This window comes from Eptatretus burgeri, chromosome 2 (genome assembly GCF_056783735.1).
Source record: "Eptatretus burgeri isolate ZD-2024b chromosome 2, Ebu_testis_v1, whole genome shotgun sequence".
In the NCBI taxonomy this organism is placed as follows: Eukaryota; Metazoa; Chordata; class Myxini; order Myxiniformes; family Myxinidae; genus Eptatretus; species Eptatretus burgeri.
In genome coordinates this window covers 11965431-11986464 of record NC_140962.1, presented here as the reverse complement: position 1 = coordinate 11986464, position 21034 = coordinate 11965431, and the positions used below count along the sequence as shown (strand labels likewise).

Here is a 21034-nt window from a genome sequence, read left to right as displayed (position 1 = left end):
GGATGGAGTAGGATTTGGTGGAGTAGGGAGTAGCTAGTACGTGTTTGGGTGGGGGGAGGTGGGATGTGTACGACATGGTTGGTGGTTTCTGGGGGGTGATTGTGTCGGCTGGGGTGATGGTGGTGGGGTCGTTTGTGCGAGTGCTTGGATTGTTCATCAGTCCGTCTTATCTCGTACAGTACTGTATGTATCGGCCTACAGTTTCCCAGTTTAATTACGTTTCATGTAAATCGTAAGTTCGACTTCTTGTGTTATCAGCCGCAGTACTTGGTTAAATCAAAATTGGCAGAAATCTGGAAATGCACTTTCACACTTGTCTTGAATATCGTGACGTTAGATTGTGGATGTGGCTTTGTCAGGACAGTTATTGATTAATTTTATGGTTTCGCTGTAATTCTTGCACCAACCCTTGCCTATTGCAGAACACTCGGTTATTCTTAAAGAGCTAAACGCTGGAAACTCAGGTCATTTGCCAAGACACCTTCAGCTCCTCTCATGTAAGACCACCTTTAGGATCATTATAAGGATTCATCAATAAATCACTGGCCTGAAATGAAAGTAGGAAAAATGTATGCTGTGAGTATTCTATAAAAATAGACTGCAAAACTTCACTGTCATTCATTTTAAAGTATATTGATGTCTCTTGATGTCTTTGTCCTGCGTGTGGTTCATGTCCGTCTTTATCTACGAGCCTGAGATCAATGTACACATATAAAGAAGTGAAGGAGGAAGGGTTTTGCACTTGCGTTTTTATTGTAATACCAAGTTGTAGAAATTGCTGATCATCCCTGAAATATTTTTCTCCTGCCCTCTTTGGGACGGTGAGGTAGGCGCGTTCGACGTACAAACTGGAAATCAATGCATAAAGACTCTGCAGCCATTCAGGTATCTGAGCTCCCAAGTCCACATCTGGTACGTTCATCTGGATCAGAAACTCTTTGTCCTCGCGTGGATTGTTTCTCGTCTGTTGCTGCAACTCCCCCTCCCCCCCTCCTTGTGATGCTGCTCCGTGCTTGAGGGTCCATGGAGTTTGGTACTCCATTTGATCGGCTGAATGTTTTTGTTTTTTTTTCAGCGATCCCTGTACTTGTACGTTTCGTTTTATTTCGGTATTTTCGCTTTCTTTCTGAAATAAAATTCTGTTCGGTTCATGGCAAACATCAATTTCAAAGCGCAGAAGCTGCAGTTGTGGAGTTTGCACGTCGTTCAGGGTGCCGATGATAACTCGCCTCCTTGTTTCAAGATATTGCGCGATCTTCAACGTTCTGCAGACTGGTTCTCCTTGACGTCCTTCCGATGGACGGTGCGTACATTTACGCCTTGCCCGCGAAACGCCAGGGTGACATTTTATGGATGGGTCGATATTCAAACTCAAGCTGGACAGCTTAAAGTCGAGCGCGCATACCTCGAGCCGATCCTGCCAGTTCTAGTCTTTACTAGATGTCGAATAAACAATTTCATCAACAATTTCATCCCACCTCCTCAAAACAGCAAGCACTGTACATTTATTAGAGCTTAAAAACTTTTCATTTCAAACTTGGAACAGTCATGATTTATAATTTGCACTCATTTTTATTTTTTATCTACACTGTACAGGGAAGGATGATGCATAATTTTTTTGACATCAAACTGCATTATCGAATGTATTTAATTTGAAAAAAAAATTTCTTTATTGGTTTAAAAAATTTTTTTGATTTGGTCTCGAGCCAAGACTCATGTTTTGACGGTACTGTCATGTCTTGAGCCGCAACGCAGGTCTTGGGGGTCACGCCGAGTCTCGAACCGGGATGTAAATCTCGGGGGTCATGTCGAGTCCGAACCGGGACGCGGGTCTAGGTGGTCCCGTCGAGTCTCGAACCTCGATGCTGGTCTTGGTGTTTGCGTTGCGTTGCGTCGCGTATCGAGCCGATGCATCGATTTCGAGCTGGCGCGCTGGTCTTGAGCATCACGTTGGGTTGTGTCTCGAGCTGAGCCGTGGATCACAAGGCGCGAATCTTGAGCCGAACTGCAGGTCTGTAGGGTCGCGTCACGTCTCGAGCCGTGACATGGATTTTGGGGGTGGGCGGTCTTGGGTGTTGAAAGGACTGGGCCGTGCATTGTGTCATTGCAACCCATATACGTATATGCGAATGAGTGGCGACTTACTCGTGAATTATTTGAACAGATTCCACTTCAACTTCTAAACATCGTCATGGGAGCGTCCTTTTTTGTATTCTCAGATTAATGAAGTCACGACTTCGTGCTTTGTACCTTTCGTTTGAATAAAGAGAAAGAGATAATTAAACACTATAAAAGTACAACCCTTTTGGTGGAATCTAAATTGGACAGGCGTAATAATTCACCGGCATTAAATATCCAGGATTATTTTGTGCAGCCACTTCTGTAGACCAGGATGTAATATGGTTACAATCAGCAAAGAAAAACTAACGATCTGCATTTGATCCCCGTGTAACAATGTCTTTTTAAAAAGGAGACATGCACTTAAAAAAAAACACAGACTGCTGCTGTGGTGTGGGCCAGCTCTGTTGTCAAAACGCTCTCGCTGCTCTACATCCCAGCCTGTCCGTCTGTGTCACCGGGCTTTTCAAGCAATATCCCCGAATTAGCCTCGGCGGCCTTGCCGAGACATTTGATGGGTGTGAAAGGCGAGCCGTTGCGAAGGCCCGGCGTGCTGTGCTCCGTCTTGTGTTTCTGCTGTCAGCATTACAGCTGCCATTAAAAACCCAAGGTTATTTGCCAACTGATGGTTGAAGCTCTCTCTGTGTCGATTGCCATCTAGACCTTTTGTTTCTCAGGTCGCACTGACTGCTGGTAATGAGCCAGGTCTCCCGTGTGAATCGATCATCAGCCACTCAAACCAGATGTGATCTTTTTTTTCTCGGTCAAAATCAACTTTATTGACCACATAAAAGTTTCTTATCAAGCGGCTTGGTCTTCATTTTTACTTGTCAAAAACAACGACATACCATTGACTTGTACTGTATTTGTGTAGTTTTATTTGTTTTAGAACTCTTGTCGTTCCCTGAACACTCAGTTATTTCTTGACTCTTGATCTCTGGGTAATGGCTTTTATGAACAATCTTGTTAGCACAATTTTTGATACAAATGAACACTTGGTAAATTATATAAACGAAATGAATTGTACTTGTGAAAATTAGACTGAGGGATGTGCTCTGCGCGCGAGACCAGTGTGGGGCCGGGACCCCGGTTCCCCTGCTCCGGGACCCTGGTTCCCTCGTGCCGAGACCCTGGTTCCCTCGTGCCGGGACCCACGTCTTGAGGGCCAGGACCCTGGTTTCCTCGCACCAGGACCCCAGTCCCAAGCGCTGCACACTGGGTCAAGACCTGGGTCTTGAGCATCACTCCTCGAGCCCAGAGGATCTACTCCTGAGCACATTAAAACATTTTTTTTGTAATCTTGTGAGGCCGCCTGATCTTGTAATCTTGAGATCATCCTGCCTCATGTTTTCTTAAATTTATATCTGACTGATTAGATCAATTTGCAGGTTTAAGGATTAGAGGCTCAGGGGTAAATCACGAGATGAACAAAAATAAATAAATAAATGGCTGAGTCTCTGACCTGAGTATACCATAGTTCTGACGAAATCAGATGATGAGTTCATGCAATTTGTGCAATCGAGTTATCCCCATAAGTTGTATCTTGACGTGTTATTGTGATTTCTCAAGCTGTAGTCAATTTTCCCGCTATTTGGTATTCCTGTTGGCGTCTACCAAGTACCGTTTTGGTGCAAAGCATGAAGCCTTCCCTCTTCCTACCCTCCCTTTCCTCACACGTTTTCTCCACCACAACCTCCTCCTCCCCCCCCCCTTTTCCCTCCTTCCATTTTTTTTCTCCCTTAAATCCAGTGCTTGGCTTTACATGCACATTCTCTTTCTCCAAACTTGGCTATGGTGTTTGCTAAATGGAAAAAATGCATTGTATGAAGTTGTTCTGAACCCAACAGCCTGGCCTGGAAAAATGTATGCGGATGGGTGGTGGAGAAGATGGGAATGGTTGGGGTGGGGGGGGGGATGGGGGTCGGTGAAAGAAGTGTGGAGTCAATGGGGAAGGGGAGGGAGGATACTGGGGAATAGGTTTTGTCAAACGGATTCTTTTCCGAGCTGTAACTTGATGCAACTTTGCCAGCTGACTATGGATTTCTTTTCCCCTCTGCCGGCTGTCCAAATAGCTTTGGAGTTGGTGACAAGTCCTGAATTGGGAACACAGAAAACTATAGGCGTTGCACGTGCAGTGCGGCTTGAATTGCCTCATTACCTCGTTGACGAAGATGGCTATTTTGTAGTAAGTAATATAAACAGATAAATAAATGAAACACGCTTATGATGCTAGACCCAACATTTAGCTTTTTTTTTATGGCGCTCTTTTTTGAAGATCTCAGTGACCTGAGAAGCTGCAATTGAATGTCTCTTTCTTGAGCCTTGACTAAATATTTTGGTGGAGTCGTACTGAGTACAAGTTGAAAACGAACGCAGTTAAAAACTAGAAGGGCACTCGGTAGAGCGCGTACCTCCGCCACGCAATGCCTGATCCAGTGGAACATATCGAGCCCAATACATTTTTTTCAATATCATGCTATATAATCGTTTTTAGCTCTATCTCATGGTGAAGAATCACTTTTAAAAATTAAATAATTCTCATATCCGGATCCGGATCTGGATCTTCACCAAAATAGAATAGTTTCTTCCTTGTTGCACACCCAACGTCCCCACCAAATTTCATCCGAATCCATCCACAACATTTTGATATATACTGCACACAAACAGACAAACAAACAGACAGAAAGCGGTGAAAACGTAACCTCCTTCCACCTTTGGTGGTGGAGGTAATAAAAAGTACTTCAAGTAGTTTTTAAAAGCACAATATTTCATATCTGCAAGATGATGAAGTGTCATTTTCGATCAATTTCATGACGTGGTTTAAATTGGTACGGTCGACGGTACACTGCCATCTCATGTCATAACCCCATCCTTACCCACAATCTCCATTACCCTCATTAACCCTTCCTAACCCAACCCCCTTACGTATGGCTTGCAGTGCTTCCTCTCCTCCTTTCTCTGTCCTTGTTTTTTTTTTTTTCTCCATTCATTCACTTGCTTATTGTGTGTCTTACAGTTGCCATGGTCATACCCTCTGTCACCTTGCTCTTCCATGACCCTCAATCTTGTAGAAAAGAAAAATTAACTAGTAACCAATTTTGGTTGTCAGTTTAAAATATACACATTGTGAATCCAAATACAACAGCAATCTTAATACTGCCAATGCCCATAAAACAATAAATTAAAACTAATAACCAAACGATTTTTGTGATGTGGTGTCTTGGATCAACATCAATAGGTTATACAAATTCATGAATGAGAAACGCTCATCTCTGTCCTTCCATGAAATGTGCATGCATTCTTTTGAGCATCTGGGACAAAATGCACCATTTATTGGCAACAGTGGAAATGCTGATCTGATTATGGTGACATTTTTCACATAATAATCATGACTACAGTCGACAATCAACAAAATTGATTTAAGTAGTGAAGAATGAAGATTAAAAATTAGAAAAAGGACGAAGCTTCATCACTTTTCTTTGTTCATCACTTTTCTTTGTTCATCACTTTTCTTTGTTCATCACTTTGCCAAATAATTATGAAACCTTCAATGCTAATTGTAATGATGGATGTTGTTGACATATTATGTCGAGCATCATAAAAGAGCAAGGTCTAAACTAAATGCACTTTTTGGGGGCGGGGAGGAATTCTAGTGGCTCATGTGACATTTCTAATCATCTAATATGATGTTTCCAAATTATTCATTTCCTCATTTGTAATGACAACAATCGGTTTACATGAGGTAAGGTACGTCAGTAACACAAAGGACATAGGTTTTGGTGATTGGCAGGATAGCCCAGAGGTGTGTGCGCTCATCTTTAAGCTGTCTAGCCTTGGTTTGAATCTCGACCCAGCTATCAACTGTCACCACGATGATTCACATGCAGGGCAAGGCTTCATTGTATCGGCCATCCATCGGAAGGATGTTAAGCAAATAAGCAAAATGGAGGATCAGCCAGCCAGCACCGGTTGTTTGGAAAATGTTAATGAACCCATCGTGTCTTTTGCGAATAGTAGGTGAGTTTTTACTGGCACACTGAACAAATTACAAATTCTTGCCATCTGCAATGAAATGTCAGGGCTGGCTGGCTTGCCAGTTCCGGGAAGATGGGACAGTAAGGAAGTATATCACCCATTGAGTGTATTTTCTAAGTGCTATTAAACTACGCAATGAAAACTATCCATTCTTCCATTGGGACCATCCTCTGTGCAGAGCGTTGGTGCAGCCCACACAATCCTGGACGGGTCACCATTCCGACACAGGATACCAGCAAGCTGACACTCATTTTTCCAACCTCAGAAGGTTGACGGGCAGAGTCAATCCCACCTGGTATTAATTCAACAGCTAAGTGGGATTTGAACTCAGGATCATGGGATCCCAAGCCCAACACCAGGCATAATGAAAACTATATTGGGGAATAAATTATTGGAAGGCATGATTGTTTTCAGGTAAGGATCCAGTATATAGCAATTATTGGTCATAAAGATCTGACTAAAGCAACTTGAAGACTAATTAGAAATGATTCTGCATTTTTCTTGCCACATTTCATCATCAAAGCAAGGCTTGGTAATCTACCAAAACGCATTTGATGGATCACTTTTTGCAATTCCCAAATAAACGACAAAACAGACGCTGAAAGTTTTCTTCTTGACACCAAAACAGAAAATTGCAATAAATAAAAACAAAGTTGAACTTGATACTTTAAAAACAGTTCTTCACACCAATATGAAGGAATTCCCTCCACGGCTTTAAGCAAGTGATACACCACTGTCTCGTGCCTTCCCCATCCCTATTGGCAATTCGCTACCACCATTAACCCTACCTAACTCAACCATCTTACTTACAGGTCACTGTTTACTCTTCTTGTCTCTCTCTTCTCCTCTTTGTTGTTGGCTCATTCCCTTGCTTGTTGTATCCAACCATTGCCCCACTGTCATTATTTTGGTTGTTTTTTTTTCTTAACCAACTGTCACCTTGCTCTTCATCGAGCTGGGATTTTGTAAACAAATATTATATATATATATATATATATATATATATATTTATATATCATATCTATAGGCTTACAATAGCGCGAGAATCAACACCTTGATGAAGTCCCAGACATGACGCCATAATGAGATCCCAGTGAAAAGAGCATGACAGACAGAGGTACGGATGGAAAATTCCTGCAACTTTCGACATAGATTAGCATCAGTTTCTGCTGATTCAGTATTTTACAGCCAGGCCCAGGTTGTGATCTATAATAAAATGTAACATTTTGCTTAACATCAGTCCATTTTCTCACTGGGTAGCAACTGTTCTCTCCATGCCTCTCAAAAACCACAAATCGTGCCAAATTCAACAGCTTGTTGACAGAAAATGGCAGGTTCGGTGAAGCCGAGTGCTGCACACCTAGTGCCCTACACCTAGTGCCCTACACCTAGTGCCCTGCACACCTAGTGCACGCTGATCGACATGCATTTGGAACGTGGCCTGGCCATGCAGCCTGGTGGGCTTTATTGACTCCATCCCACCAAGGACAAGTTGGACTGAGCGTCAGTGGGATCAAAGATCAGACTGAATATAACAGCCTCGTTGAGGCGGAGGACCGTGTTGTGGCATCCGGTATCATGCCGATCGACATGTGTTTGAGACGTGGCCTAGCCATGCAGCTTGGTGTGCTATTTCGACTCCTTTCCACCGAGAATGGATGGGACCGAGCTTCGGTGGGACCACGTGTGGAGATGATGGACTGTGGCAGTAGCCCGCCATGTCCAGGCAAGTGGGGTGTCCCCGGGTGGGATCGGGCGAACCCCAGAGGTCACACGGGGTCATGCGGATCGACATCATCACCTCTGTGGGGTGGAATGGTGATCAAGCTTGGTCCATGAGTCATGGTTCCTTGCTGGGATGGAGATGGTTGCTTCGGGAATGGGGAAGGGAGGGCTCCGTTCAGTCTTGGTACCCGCATGTGGAGAAGACAATTGGTGGCGACACACGCGCACGAACACATGCATTCATACGCACACACGCATTCATATGCAAGCCACACACACGCACACATTCATACGCAAACACACACACACACACACACACACACTCATTCATACGCACACACGCACTCATTCATACGCACGCACACACCCATTCATCATACGCACATATTCATAGGCATGCATGCACACACTCATACACACCATACGCATGCACACATTCATCATACGCACGCATTCAAACGCAAGCACACATTTCATACACATGCACACATTCATCATACGCACGCATTCATACCCATCATTCGCACGCATTCATAGGCATACATGCGCACATTCATACACACGCACGCACGCACACATTCATCATATTCATACATTCAAATGCAAGCACGCATTCATACACATGCACGCACACACTCATTCATACGCACGCACACACTCATTCATACGCACGCACACACTCATTCATATGCACACATTCATCATACGCACGCACACATTCATCATACGTATGCATTCATAGGCATGCATGCACACATTCATACACACGCACGCATTCATACACACCATACGCACGCACACATTCATCATACGCACACATTCATCATACGCACACATTCATCATACGCACACATTCATCATACGCACACATTCATCATACGCACGCATTCATCATGCGCACGCATTCATCATGCGCACGCATTCATACACATGCACGCATTCATACGCATGCACACACATTCACACACACGCACACGCACACACGCATTCATACACACCATACGCATGCACACACATTCATACACACGCACACACGCATTCATACACACCATACGCATGCACACATTCATCATACGCACGCATTCGTACACACGCACGCGTTCGTACACACGCACGCGTTCGTACACACGCACGCGTTCGTACACACGCACACGTTCGTACACACGCACACGTTCACACACACGTTTGCACGCACGCACACACACACACACACACACACACACACACACACACACACACACACACACACACACACGCATATTGTGCTGCGTGTGATTCTCGACGTGATCATGTGAGATTGGGTTGTGTGTGATTATACCTATTGTTGCGGGTACTTAAACCAAGTCATGAGCTGCCTCTCTTGGACCCTCTTCCCGACCTTTGATCCTGAAGTGAACAAGCCGCAGATAACTCTGCAGCATGATGGAATGCCGAGCAACCATGGACGCCAACTGACGTGACTAAATCCGGTCGGGTCCCCGCACCCAAATCTCGCGTTACCTTCCCGGTGATTTAGTTATCCCAGATGAGGAACCATGCTCTGGACGCCCCCACCCTTATCTATTAATTAGGTACGGCCGAGCAAAAGCTTAAGTGGGAAGTGAGCTAAGTAGTGAATCAGTGGGGTGCAACCTCCCATCTACGAATGACCTACTATGTTTAACCAATGGAGAAAATGGACACTGAGCAGATTTGGAAATAAGTGTCTGTTGAAAGGCACGTATTTACTTACAGGAGATTGCAGTGTCACACAAGAAACAGTCTTAGCCCCTCACACTCAAAAGAACCCCTTATGCATTCAACCTTATCACTACACACAACATAGGCACCTCTTCCGTCCAGGAAATTATATCAACAGTGCGAGTCAATGAGGTGTAGACACTGGAAGATGCAAGGGTATATTATATGGTGTGTTTTGTGAAGACACATGAGAGAGAGTCAGTTCTACTCTGTTCAGCACCTGTTCCGCTTGGTGCTTTGGGGAGAGCTTCGCTTGGCGCCTTTGCGTTCTTCTTCAAGCACCTCTCTTTCCCTTTGGCACTTTGTGCCCAACTGTCTGCGGACGTCTTCATGCAGTTGGGTTACTTTTTCTAGGTTGGTGGCAGGATTTGTACTCTGGCCACCGTAAAACCCTTCATTCCGCAAAACCCATAAACGTGATGTGCGGTGGTTCCATCTCTGATTTATTTCCAATTGTGACTGGAGTTCGTCAGGGGTGTGTATTGGCCCTCATACTTTTCAGCGCTTATATGGACTGGATTCTGGGGAGGATGTCAGAGAGATCAAGGTGCGGTGCATCATTTGGGAGTGTTAAGATCTCTGTCGTTGATTTAGCAGATGATGCCTTCATCTTTGCGGAGACTCGGGATATCCTTTTGGGGGTTCTCGAGGTGCTGAATGAGGAGTCAGAGTCGTTGGGATTATGGGTTACCTGGGTCAAAACGAATATCAAAGCTTTCAATGACATCTTGGATGCTGTTTTCTTGTCTGTGCCTGTTTGTGGTGACGATTTTGAAGTCACGGAGAGATTCGCTTACTTTGGTAGTGATATTCATGTCTCCGCTGGCTGTGAGCCAGAGGTCAATAGACGTCTGGGTCAGGTCTGGGGAGTCATGGATTCACTGGACCATGGGGTGTGCCACTGTCGGTACGTATCCAAGACGACGAAAGTCCAAGTGTTCAGGTCCTTGTTGCTTCCAGTCTTGCTCTACGGATGTGAGACTTGGACTTTGACCAGGGATCTAAGACAGAGATTTAACTCCTTCGATGCCAGGTCTTTTCGGAAAATCCTTGGCTATCGCTCGTCGGACTTTGTGTGCAACGAGTGGTTGCTGAGAGACACTCAGGTGAGATTTGTTACCTGTATCGTCCGTGAGCGTCAGCTGCGGCTGTATGGACATGTGGCTCGTTTTCCTTATGCTTATCCTACTCACCAGATTCTCTCAGCAAGGGAGCCTCGTGAGTGGAGGAGGCGAATGGGCTGACCACGCAACTCATGGTTGCAGCAGCTTGATCGGCATCTTAAGGAAATAGGGATGGGCCAGGCATCTGGCTGAGGGATGGCCAGACGGAGGCCCCTGGAGTGGATGCAGCGACGCACTGCTCTGGCGCAGGCTCTCATCCCTGATCTGACCTTATTTTGGGGTGTGCTTAGCTAGGCGCCTTATCGTTCTGCTTGGAGTGCATCACTTTCCGCTTGGTGCCTTCTCGTTCCGCCTGGCACTCTGGAAGCCCGGTCAACCCAGCCAGGTCTCCTTCCCTCAGGATCTGGTCTTGGAACTCAGCCCTCAGGGACATCCTGCTCTGCACTGTACTTGAACTGCTCTCTTCTCTTGAACTGTACTGCACTCGATCTGCACATGAACTCTCCACAAACTACTCGGTCTGGAGTTTTTATTGCCCCTGGACCGTCTTTAATCATGTCTGCTTTCAGCATCCAACACCGATTGGCTGTTGCGCACTGAGATCCAGCCGCTGGGATTCTTCCCCAGAGTGCGGGGGTGGGGTGCTGGTCTCTGTCATGCCACGATGATTAGAAAGCTGGAATGGTGAGGGTTATGACATTTGCAAAGCTGAAATTCGCTTGTTCTAAGTACTAGTGAGGTGATGTCGTTTGGCAAATAAGCATGAGAGTGGAATTTTGAGTACAGGTGTCGGAAAATGAAGGATTATGGATGGTTGTTTGGGAATGAAGTTTGAATATGGAGTTGGAGAATGTAGGTTTGGGAAGGAGAAAGAGAACAATGGGGAAGGTTCTCACTGCAATCACAATGCATTTACCAATCCCTGATACGAGAGGATGGGAAACCGAACTAAACAGAATCACTTTGGAAATATCTAAACCCCAGAGTTATTTTATTGGTTGAATATAACTCACCAGGGTCTTTCCAAAACCGCAACAATATCACACACGCACACGCACACATTTAAACATCCCAAACATTTAAACATTACATTTAAACATTGGTGTGTTAATGGAGGAGTCTGTGCACATGTACAAGGACATGAGCAAAGTATAGACAAGTGAAACCAGTTTGTAGGATTTCAATCTGGGATCCCAGCATCCAATGAGCTATGTGTTCAAATGGGAATGCCAAAACACGCAAACGAGCAGTGATGCAAACTAATGTCAATTTGAGCTGGGGATACATCCCTTCTTTTGGTGAAACCGTAAATAATCTTTTTGTCAAGGTACCCTAAAAAAAAACCTCTTTAGATTAAATAGTAAGCCGGCCAGGATTAATTTTATTTTCCATCTGCCGACCGTATTTATTTCTGCCGTCGTCCTCCCCTAGGCAATTGTGGACAGAATTATGTGATTGCTGATGAAAATGAAAATAAAATTGCTTGATTGAAATAATTTTGATTTTTTTCCACTTTATAATTACAATTGTTAAAAAAAACTAACCTTGTGGAGTGTCTCAATAATTACCTGGGATTTGCGGGATAGTTTAGAGCAGTGACAACCTTCTCAAGCCAAGGACCAACAACATTTGGCAAGTTAAACACACTACTGTGTGTGTGTGTGTGTGTGTGTGTGTGTGTGTGTGTGTGTGTGTGTGTGTGTGTGTGTGTGTGTGTGTGTGTGTGTGTGTGTTTGTGCGTGTACGCACGTGTGTGTGTGTGTGTGTGTGTGTGTGTGTGTGTGTGTGTGTGTTTTTAAATATCATTATGTTCTCACACTCAGTGCAATGAGCCTGGTGTTGGCTTAACAGTTCAGGTGGTTGGCTTAAGATCTTAGGGTCTTGAGTTTGAGCCCCTGTTGTGCTGTCGAAATAATACCAGGTGGGTTGACTAAGCCTGTCATCCCTCTGATGCTGGCAAAATGGGTACCAGCTTACTGGTAACGGGCACAGCTGTGATTCCAGAAAATGATGCAACCAGCAACCACAGGCTGCATATGAAACAGCAACTCGGTGCAATTTTTGGCACTGCAGAGACTTCAATTAGCTTCACAAAATCTTTGGGTGTATGAACTAAAGGACAGTAGTTGTTAACATGTTAACTTTTTTAGGATGTAAACTTTTTGTTAAAATTTCCTGTGGCTGTTGGTAATGTCAGAGGGTGTCACGGGCATCATTTTGGTCCCCAACCTGTGGCTCGTGGGCAGCATGTTGCTCTTGAGCCACAGTTTTGGGGACCACCGGTTTAGAGGTATGTGCACTTGCCTCAGCTGTCTAGCCTGTCTAAATGTAGAGCGGGGAAAAAAAGTGGGGAAATGGGAGGAAATGGGTACTGTGTCTATTATGGACATGCCTTGCTCTGGAAAGAATTTTTTTGAAAGGTAAATACAATTGCTTTCTATTGCAGCCGAGTCTGTTTAGTTAAATCCCAAGGGACCTGCTTTTTGTTTGGAGTCTGCAATAGCAGTGGATTGGTGCCACTGCAAATGATGCAACTAACAGGATAGATTTCCGTCAACCCAATGGTATGCTGAATTTACCATTATCTTGAGCCGTTAGCACCATTTAGCACATTCTTTAAAAGCGTCACGTTCGTACGTGTGGGGCCAATATCGCTCGGGTTTCAATGATCACACTCACTAAATTCTCAGAATTTTGGACTGTTGTTGAAATTCCTGCATGCTGTGATGCAGTTAACTGAAGCTGAAGTACACAATAGTCTTGCTATCATGTTTTTTTTTTTTTTCCCCAAACAATAAAGGTTGCCTGAAATCAACCGGGTGCCATGAACTGTGCGGTTTTTAAATTTCGGCAAAATACATTCAAGGTGTCCAATGCGCCTTTCGCTTCCTGCACAAACTTAACTTTGGAACCAATTATCAAATATTTGATGTCTGTTGATAGAATCGCTGACTTTGAGGGCTAATCTTTCTATCACACAAGTGGGAACAAAACATGTTTGCCCGATCGTTTAAAAGTAAAGTTTCCACAACCGTTCCTCTGGGGCATTCAAGCAAGACAAAGCGGGAATGTTTTTTGACTCCCATTGAGCATGAAAAGTAATCTGACACTTGGCTGTTCGTAGGACAATTTTTGGGCATTCTGTGCTGTGGGTGATGTTGGCTTGCAATGCTCTTAATGGCCATCAAACTGTCAGCCCTTGCGCTGCCAACATAAATAGCTATTGCAGCGAGACATAGCCGACACAGATGAAAAGTCTCTGCCTAGCCACAGAAGCCTGTTTCTTTGAGCACGGAAAGTAGTTGCAGAGCACAAAGTGCTTACTTTCTAGACTTCTCTGCACCTTGCAAGGAGATCTGCTAATAGCGGAGGACAATTGTCGAGCGAGTTCATGTGAAAGGCTTCGGTAAATTACTTTAAAAAATAAATAAATAAAGAAGCTTTTCATCTGTGCACAGTTTTACAAAAACGATTTTGAATTTGTTAAGAGGTAGACGATAAATTGAACTATACATTGGCAGACATCTGAATGTTACTATTATGGAATTTTGCTTCTTGTTTGGTCTTAAAATTAGAATCTAAAAAGGGGAAGTGACTCCTCATTTGGAACGCTGTCCTTTGTGGTCACGGACATGTAGGACTGCTTTGCTGGAATTGAGTTTGTTGCAATTTTTGCCCTCGAGCTCTGGCCACGAAAGGGTTTCACGGTACAGAGCCAGCGATCCGCAATGGCCAAGCCACGGCTGCTGGCACGCCGCCGATTCTGAACCGTGGCCCACTGTCGGGTAAGGTGGAGTAGCTTGTGGAAGTTTAGGCTGAAGATGCACTCGCGGGGATAGAATAGGCGGCCGGGATTGGAAAGTGTTTCCGTGTCCAGACTTTTTCTTGGACTCAAAAGAGGAATATGACGCAAAGCTAACTATTTCGGTCCTCGACTAATAAAATCGGGTTGCTTTTTCTTCCGGGCAAACTTTGCGGTTTATCGAAGAATTTAAACTGTTGGTGTTTTAAATTTTTTTTAATCAAAAACATTTCGGTGATGAAAATGGCCTTTGTTTACTTGCCCCCGATTTGTGGTGTAGCAGGCCAGCAATGTTAAAAAAACAAACAAACAAACAAACAACAGAAAAACAGCCTTGCGCTTTGCTTTTGGCACGGGCAAACCAAGCACCCAATGTTCTTTGAAGCTCTCGATGTCTGTGTTACAGTTGCAGCATGTTGTCTGCACACCACCGCTGTTGTCATGCCAGAAAGCCCTTGGCATGTTTGTCCCTTTGCCCTGTGCCGTCGACCTGGCATGGTATTATCTGTTGTTTTCTTGTGCAGTGATGTCCATTTGGCACATGTAGTATTCCAGTTTCCCATAAAGCAGCAGATGAGTCACGGCTAATTCTTTCCAAGGGCCTGAAGAGGGCTTTTGGCCTTCGAGCAGCTGCAAGTAATTTCAAATTTTGTGCCAATAAGGGTGTCAAACCCACGTATGTACATTAGCTGTCCTTTTGATCATGCAAATATTGTGGGGGATTAATGTGCTGATTTGTAACCTATTGTGTATTGTATTTTGATTATGGTGTTCTCAAGGGCGAACAGAAACAAAAGCATTCATCAGCCATTGTGCTCTTCTTTTTTTTTTTTTTTTTTTTCTTTTTTCTTTTTGAATCCAAAGGAAACTTTTACCAATTCAACAGCAGTGCAGGTGTGATAGATCACATTCGGCATTGAAAGCTAACTTGTAACTTCAGACCGTGCACAATTCATTGTCGTTCACAATTAAAGAGGGAAATATAATTCAGAAGGTTGACTTCAGTTTGAAGGTTTGCACTAATACATATTACCAAAAGCATTGCGACAGCTCGAAAATATGCAGGGTACCAATTCGCAACCGCTTATTTACAACTATGTATTTGATTTCTCATCGGGTGTTGATCCATCTTTGGCCGCAAGCACAATTCGGTCCCTATGATGAACAATTTGTGCTATATTTTGATGGATGGCAAGCTTAATACTTCACCTTCAGAGCAAGACAATGCACAAGTTCCTTAGTGATGTTTGTTCTGTCGACTCTGGCCCTCAGGTGGCGTTTCAAGATGTCCCAGAGTGGTTCGGTTGAGTTTGAGTTGAGCCACCACTGTAGATTGTCATCATTATTGCCCTCAAACCAATTCCTAACGCTACACTATGACAGGGTGTGTTCTCATGATGGCAATCGTTATTGCCCTCAAACCAATTCCTAACACTACAGTATGACAGGGTGTGTGCTCATGATGGCAGAGGTAAAGACTCTAGTTGCAGTATTTTTTTCAAAACTGGAAGTGCAGCGTTGTCAAAATGTCATGGGGATGTATCTAATATATAAAGCTCATTCTAACCATTGACTGACTCATTCACTTACTCGCTCACAAACTCGCTGACTGATATTAATGTTTAAGAACTTCCGGGTGACATAGAAAGCTGAAATTTCTCTTGCCAACAGATATCAAAACCAATACACCGGGGAAAAAAAAAAAAATCACGAACCCTCAGAGTGTGTTCGTAAATGAAGATATCAAGAAATGAAAAAATAAATGCAGGTGAGCGACTCGAGACAATTGAGAAACGCGGTAATTTGGCGTGCCGATGCACTGGGAAAAATAACAGAACCGTCAGAAAGCGTCCGTAAATGAAAATATAAATAAATGAAAAAAAACAAATGCAGGTAAGCGACCCAAGAGGATGGGGAAGCACGCACGGTTCGTTATTGCTTACAACGTTGTAGCATACCCCGCTAATATATTGTTACGGATTACGCGGGTTCCCACGGCCACGCACGACCGCTTCAGCCCAAACGCAGTCGCGCGCCCGCCGAAAGCCAGAATTCAGTCGTAGCCTTCCGAATAACCCCGAAAAACCTGCTACGGATGCCTAAACGCACCATAAACTTGTCAATATCCTGTCCGCGTGGTACAGGGTCAATCGCCGAATCTCGATATACTTAATTATCCACGCAGACAGAAATACCGATAATTTATACCTCGACGGAGGTATAGGAACGCCATCATCTTCCGGTGTGGAGCCGCAAAGCGCGCTCGTCCCGTGTGCGTTTTGCCGAGCGGTTTTAAATCTCCAAGTTCCGTCGGACCAAATCGTCACGTTTATCGGCCTTAATAGCCAGCTAATTTCCCGAACGCGTCGTGGCAGTCAATGGTAGGAAAGTGACGCGACGAGCAGATGTACATTCAAACAATGGGGCATTTATTTTATACAGCAGGCAAGCAATCGATGGGGAAATAGGGACAAGACACGAGCAAAAGCCTACAGCCGATGTATTCAATAATGTACAGTCATGCGCTTAATCAGTTCTACTTATTCAGACAAGGCGCCACAGACTTTCATACAAAAACTCAGGAAAAGAAAAGGGCTCACGAGCCTTTATTTGAAACTCGGGAGCCTGGTTGACCAAGGGCTCCGAGAGGCCGTGCAGGTTACCTGGCCGCCCCTAGTAACGGCTCGAGGGTCTTCAGGTCGGTGACCCCTGTGTCTCTGTTCCACCTGGGCCATCGCAAAATGCACCAGTCGCTTGAGCAGCTTGGCGGGCGGCTCTCCTTGGTCGCTTGGCCTTCCCCGCGGCCTGGTCGATCGGGCCTGGCCAACGACGCTTCAGAGGAGCGAACGGGCCTTGCTCTCTTAGAGTTGATGCTCTTTCAGGACCTGCTCACTCCTCAGCGTCGCTCGACCGACTCAGGGCCGTCTGCTCGGACCGTGACATATCTTGCTCGACTCCGGCTGTTCGACGCGCTCCGTCTCTGGCTGTTCGACGCGCTCCGTCTCCGGCTGATGACTGACGACTCTCCACTGACGACTGCCCCTGGCGACTTCTCCCGTCTCCCAAAGACCACTGCTTTTGGCGACTGACAACGCCAAAGCTCCGACTCCAACTCCGACTGGCTCTGGCGATTCACTCCGCCCTTTTTATAGCCCGAGGGGGGGGGGTGAAAAGCCGCTCCCTGAACCTTCACCCGAGACTGGCTCCACCCCCTTTCGAACCTTCAACCTTCATCCCTGCGGGAAACCCCGCCTCTTACGTCACAGGGTGATTTTGGGGGAAGACGTCTTTTTGATCCAAATATGCAAATCAGTCGCTTCGCGGCTGTTTGCACACGGACGGTGTAATGTGGCTTTACTGTTGTGCCGCTGGTTCGCAACCAACGGCATTTTGCGGCTGTCGAGGAGGAGGTGATGGTATTATGATGTTTGTTTGACGATGATGGCGTTCCTGTTGTTCGGGGATGATCGGGTTTTTGTAGATGTTGTTAAAATAAAAGATAGAAAAAGAATAACACCACCTCAAAGATTCACAGCCCTTTACACATCGGTGGGGATTCTAACCTAAAACATGTACTTATCGAAATAACTGATCTCTGGGGAACCTGAATGGTGTTTTGTGAATTTCCACAACCGTAAACAATATGTATATGTCTAATATATAAAGCTCATTGGAACCCTTGATTGACTCGGTGACTGACTGATATTAATGTTCGGTACCTTTCCGAGTGACGTTGAAAGCTGAAATTTTGCGTGCCGATGGACATCGAAGCCGATGCACCGGGAAAAATCACAGAACCATCAGAAAGTGTCCGTAAATGAAAATATGCAAAAATAAGTGCAGCCTTGTTGTGCGCACTGCAGGTCAGCGACCAAAGACAATGGGGACAATGGGAGGTCATGCTGCAACTGTTGCTATTTATGATGTACCTATGTACAAAGCATGGTTCAGCATTGCTTACAATATGTAAGCATACAGCACCAGTGTATTTATATATTTAATATAAATGTCTTTATAACCACTCACTGACTCACTCACTGATATTAAAGATCGGTACCTTCTGGGTGAAGTAGAAAGCTGAAATTTTGCGTGCCGGTGGACATTGAAGCTGGTACACCAGGAAAAAAATCATGGAATCGTCGGACAATATCAATAAATGAAAAGAAAAAAATGCAGGTGAGTGACACGAGACAATGGGGAGGCACGACGGTTCATATGCTTATACAATTTTTAAGCACACCCTGCTAGTGTTTGTATATGTATGTATGTGTATGTATATATATATATATATATATATATATATATATATATATATATATATATATATATATATATCATATTCTGCCTTTGTACCTAAAATATGCAAATTAACATTGGGTGTTGTTTTTTTTTTGTTCTGGGAAAATGATTTTACAGGGTCTAAGTCATAGTGGAACACACACACACACACACACACACACACACACACACACACACACACACACACACACACACACACACACACACACACACACACACGGACATGCAGATGAATACATGAGGTACAACACAGGACCATTGGATGAGACCACCTCATCCACTGAGCTTGGGGTTTGCAGAACCATCATTTCCATGGGCACTCTGGGTACTATGCCTGGTGTTGGCTTAATGGTTAGGGTGGCGGGCTTTGGATCCGAGGGTCCTGAGTTCAAATCCCGCTCAACTGTTGAAATAATACTAGGTGGGGCTAACTCGACCTGTCATCCTTCCGAGGTCAGCAAAATGAGTACCAGCATGCTGGTATCCTGTGTCGGAGTGGTGACCCGTCCAGGATTGTGCCCAATATCCAAGGAGACTGCTTAAGCAGCACCAACGCTCTGCACAGAGTATGGTCCCAATCTCCTCCTCTCCTCTCTGGATACTAGTGACACCACAGTAATGGTGCTGTCTCTTTCTCAATGCACTCAGCAGGGCATTTCCTCAGGAGGAATTTCTTCCTCCCCATGAATAAAAATCTATGGACATTGTCTGTGCTCTTATCCTTTTCAATGCTGAATGCCAAGCAAGGAAGCAGCACCAACCATTTTTAAGATCGGGTTTGCTGTTCTCTCATTTTTATCATTCATTTTTTATTTTTTATTATATATATATATATATGCATTTCCTTTTACAATCTTCTCTTGAAGGGTAGTAGGGCAGTTAAATAGGCCCCACGTGTACCCCATGAATACTTATGCAAACATACTTTTTTTAAGAATCCTTAAGGTGTCTAGTTACCATTTTTAGATGTTAACAAGGAAATTAGGTTGGTCTTGGGGTCTACTTGGCTGCCGTCTTGGATTTTTGACATGCCCAATTATCGAAAAACAGAAATTCTCATAACTTTTGAACCAAACATGCTAGAAATACAATTGAAACATCTATTCCATACAATGTTGACATGCCAAATTTATTTGTAATATTTTTAATATTTGATAATGCTTTATGGGTCATACTTCTCAAAATGGTGACAAAAACATGCCGAAGGAATCGTACACCGTCTATGCCCTGTGTTGGGTCCATGGTGGTTAATTGGCACATATAAACTGACCAACAACATTGTAACTCTTATTTCATATTGTATGGGCCTTACTTACTGGCATCTGATAACTGTGTCAGCAATGGTCATTCCTTGTAAAAAAAATTTGGAACCTTTTGTCTTGTTTGTCAGTTTTGCTAGAACTCCAAGTCCATGTTGGGCCTGGGTAAGAATAGTCTCACTCACCTTATGTATACAGTATAAATACCCTAAAATGAGGTAGCTTCATGAAGTGATAAGATCCTGGAACTTGAATTTTAAATTAAATACATCTAGCATAACCCGCACTCTGCGCGACATGTTGGGGTGGGTGTGTTTGAGAAAGGAACTGATGCAGAGTATCAGTAGTAATTTTACTTTAATGCAGTAAGTGGAATACGATTTCACTGTTTCAGAACCATTTTATTTACTTTTTTTGTACCAGGCACCTCATATGGTCTTTGAGATAATGTAAGCCGAATATCACGTTACTCGAGCGCAGAACAAAGTCGAAGATAGCGCGACACGAAACCACAAACTCGGAAATAATATATAAGATCATAAGAATTTATGCTGTTTCCCATTGTTGCCGTGTTATACTTACGTCTTACCTTCCGAGAACACTAAATAATACTTTGTTTGTTTCAGGTGTTAAGATTTCTTTTTGCATTGTATCAATGTATGGGCCTTACTCACTTGACCCCGTTGAAGAATCTGTGGTCATTTACTGCATGGAAACTGAACAAAACCTTTGTTACTCTAATTTTAACATTGTACAGTCCTTACTGACTTGTGTCTGTTGAGGCAGCGGTGGTCATTCGCTATATGTAAACTGACCAACATCATTGTTACCTCTGTAAACGATTTTTCCTCAATTGCTTAATCATATTTTCTTCTGGTTTCAGGTGCATGCAACGGCGACGGTGCAAAACTCGTCTGTAGAATGTAGATAGA

At 44.2% G+C, this 21034-nt stretch overlaps 1 protein-coding gene across 4 annotated transcripts in view; it reads left to right on the top strand.

Moving 5' to 3' along the window:
• The window catches only part of LOC147031433 (uncharacterized), a 95434-nt gene that overhangs the window by 1918 nt on the left and 72482 nt on the right, over positions 1-21034 (top strand). For 2 of the 4 annotated variants that reach the window (XM_085863038.1, XM_085863030.1), the window contains exon 2: positions 423-497. The exons of 1 other annotated variant lie outside the window; for it this stretch is intronic. The gene's annotated coding sequence lies outside the window, so the exon portion shown is untranslated. Of the gene's footprint in view, positions 1-422; positions 498-4174; positions 4304-21034 lie in introns of those variants that run through there. One more of the 4 variants, XM_085863021.1, reaches the window with a different exon arrangement.